The sequence below is a fragment of the Hippopotamus amphibius genome, chromosome 10 (genome assembly GCF_030028045.1).
Source record: "Hippopotamus amphibius kiboko isolate mHipAmp2 chromosome 10, mHipAmp2.hap2, whole genome shotgun sequence".
NCBI lineage: Eukaryota > Metazoa > Chordata > Mammalia > Artiodactyla > Hippopotamidae > Hippopotamus > Hippopotamus amphibius.
In genome coordinates, this window is record NC_080195.1 from 75,297,254 (window position 1) to 75,301,165 (window position 3,912).

The following is a 3,912-nucleotide window of genomic DNA, read 5'->3' on the forward strand; positions in this document are numbered from 1 at the left end:
ACCTCTTATTCTGATTCCATACTCAACAAGCAGATTTCCAACTCCAAAGCTGGTCAAGCTATATGGTAGAATATTCTAATTATTTGAACCTCAAGTACTGATATTTCTATGCATGTGATAGTAATTTCAAAATTAGCCAATAAAGTGGTTATTGATTATTACTGTCTTTCCATGTATTACATTAAACATTACAAATGTGCTAATATTTGACTATTTTTTGTCTACAAAACAATACTTTCATAGCTTGGCTAAATTAAGAAAATGAATTAACACAGATTTTGAGGACTTTTGTCCACATGTCACTTATTTTGCAAGCTAATAAACTGGTACTCCAGTGTCTACCTCAGAATCAATTGCCTCTTAGTTAGGGTAGGAGAGTAAAACTGCCATAGAACATGGAAAGTCAGAAATGCAAGGGAGTAGATATCAATTAATCTAATTCTTTAATTTTACAAGAAAGTGAACCAAAACCCAAACTGGCTAAGGGACTCATTTGAAGGTGCAGAGCTTGTTAGTGTCAGAAGTAAGACCTGAGCCTGGCTTCCACTAGAGTTGTCTTTCTATCATACTGTGCCAAAGACACTATATACCAGAAACGCAGCTAAGGAAAAAAAAATTGACCTAAAATAAGAGAGACAAAAGCCTTTTTCCAGCTCTTCCTTCAAGCAACTATTTGTGCTTTTATTATTATAAGTACTATAAAAGACACTGTACTAGTTACAAATACATAATATTAAAATTATAATTTTAGGACTTCCCTGGTGGTCCAGTGGCTAAGACTCCGTATTCCCAGTGCAGGGGGCTGGGTTCGATCCTTGGTCAGGGAACTAGATTCCACATGCTGCAACTAAAAAGATCCCGAGTGCCGCAACTAAGACCCAGCACAGCCACATAAATAAATTTTAAAAGATTTTTTTAAGTTATACTTTTAAATATGTCTTTATTATAGGAAATTTGGAAAGTGCACAAATGTACACAAAATAATATATTTCTACCCACTCAGAAAATCAGTATTAATATCTGGTATATGCCTTACCAGGACTTTTTACTAAGAATCCATTTGTGTTTTTCTCCCTCCTCAATGCCCAATCAGGGCCTACCAAAGAAGAAGCAGAATGCATGCAATTAAGAACACAGAATCAGAGCAAAACCATGCGTGCGCGTACTAACCAGCGGCCTTAGGTAATTAATTATTATCTTTCCCAGTCATGAGGTCAAAACATCTCCTACTTCACAACAAAGTTATAAAGATTCAATGGTATTAATATTTGGGAATGCTTAGAATAGTGCCTGGAATATAATAAGTGCTATATAAATGTTTATAAAATAAACAAATAAATGCTCAATAAATATTTATGGAATAAATGGATATATATGTGTGAACATAATTTAAAACTGTAATACTGAATACACAACTTATACCCTGCTTGTCTCATTGAATATTATATTGTTAGCATTTCCTACGTTAGCAATAGAAATCTTATTTCATCAATTTTTTTCACTTTCTACTGAGTCATTCCTCTCAGTGAACATACTTCTATTTTCCTCCAGATATCTGCAAGGCTGACACCATCACCAACAAGTCTTTGGTCATACTGCCTTCTCCATGAGAGCTACCCTGGCTACGCTGCAGCTACCAATCCCAACCCTCATTACTTGGCTCTACACTATGTTCCCCCATAGGACTTGTTCCCTTCTAACATACTGTATTACATAAATATTTGTTTATTATATTTATATTTACTTTCATCTTCCCTGCTGGACCATAAACTCCTTGAGAGTAGGGAAAAAATTTTGCTCACTGATATATCCCAAGCACCTAGAAGAATATCTGTTACAAAGCAGGTGTTCAGTAAATATTTGCTAAATTATAAGGGTTCCCTGCCCCCCTTTTTAAACTGTTATCAATAATGTTGTGATGAGCATTTCTACATGTAAAGTTTTCTCACAAGATCTGTTTATATCTTCCATACACTAGAAGTGAAATTGTTAGATCAAATGATGTAATCATTTTTAAAGTTCCTACTATTTACTGCCAAATAGTTTTCCAGAAATTTTTCCAGTTCTCTCGCAGGGAAGATAAATTTGCCAATATTATAAAGTGGGGGGGGAGGGGAGTGGGGGGTTAGAATAATAGGAATGAGCCCTCCTCCATGCTTCTGCTGCTTTGCCTACCACAAAGCCAATCCCCTCCCCAAGCATTGAGGATTTGCTAACCTGATTGATCCAAGTCCTGTACATTGGTAAAACAAAAAACAAAAAACTAGTGAATGATGTGGCTATGGATTAAAAGATGATGCATCTGTGTGTATACTCTTTCAAGCAGTTTTCTATCTTTGAGCACCTTCAGTAATTGTGAATGCACACCTCCCGAAGCTGCTATTCACCTTCTTGTTCTTTTGATTCAGCCTATTTTCTTTTATGCATAGGTTCTAGGTCCATATTTCGAAAACTTAAATGGAAATACAAACCTTGAATCCACAGAGCTCATTAAATATTTGAATACACTTCTCACACGACATAAATTTGAAATACTCCAACATTTTGAATTTTCTTATCTAAATACTAGCTTCATTTGCTTCTATTCCTTTAACAATTCACTATTCAAAATATAATGTAATATCCCAACAACTGTCTGAGCAGAGCACGGCTATCACCTTCCTCACCCCAGATAGCATTTTTCTGTTAATGCCTATTAGCTTTATTGACTGCCACAACACGCTGTTGGTTCATTAAGTTTCCTGCTAAATACTTCTCCCATCCCATTTGGTTATTTGTGCTGACACCCAGCCTCCTCTTCTCTACACTTATGACCTTATATTTCTGGAGTTAGGTTCAAGTTCTTATACACTGTTAGTGCGCATAGAAAAGAGTCTATCATATACCCCATTACAAACATTTGTTTATTTTCTTAACTCTATTATAATTTCATGTTTATAAAAGTCATTGTTCAGAAAGAAAATCAGACATGGTATATTTTATTTAGGGTATGTGCCATACACGATCAGCAAGGGATTTTTCAGCACTTTCTGTAGCAAAATTCTAAGCCAATTTTAAAGGATGCTGACTGTGGAAAACTGACAGAGGAAATAAGTCAGCAAAAGAATTTAAAACACAAAGGACAATGGGAGTACTGAACACAAAAATGGCAATATGAGGTGGTTCATATATTTGGGGAAATTAGACTGTCATTTTTAAGCACTCATCAGTTGGACTTTAAGCTTGCACCTGTTTCACAGACATAAGTTTTGTGTTTAAATCTCATGCAAACATTTTAAACAATTAAAATATGTATCTAGATTATTTTGGTGGGGTACTGCAGGGAGAATTGCTTTAATTTTATTTAATCCCATTTTGAACTGATAGAGAGGCATTGTAATACAACAGGGGAGTAAATGTGGAGAAAGTTCAGGTCAGGGATTTTTTATGTTCTTCCCTCCACTATTGGATATAACCATTTTTTTTAATTTGCCATTTTTGTTTGTTTATTTGGCCGTGCTGCATGGCTTGTGGAATCTTAGTTCCCACAAGGAACCAGGGATTGAACCTGGGCCCTCAGCAGAGAAAGTGAGGAGTCCTAACCACTTGACCATCAGGGAATTCCAGGATATAACCATTTTTAAGATGAAACACTAGAAGGACTTCCCTGGTGGCACAGTGGTTAAGAATCTGCCTGCCAGTGAAGGGGACACAAGTTCAACCCCTGGTCTGGGAAGGTCCCACATGCCATGGAGCAACTAAGCCCATGTGCCACAACTACTGAGTCCATGCACTGCAACTACTGAAGTCCACTTGCCTAGAGCCCATGCTCTGCAACAAGAGAAGCAACTGAAATGAGAAGCCCACACACCACAATGAAGAGTAGCTCCCACTCTCCACAACTAGAGAAAGCCTATGCACAGCAACGAAGGC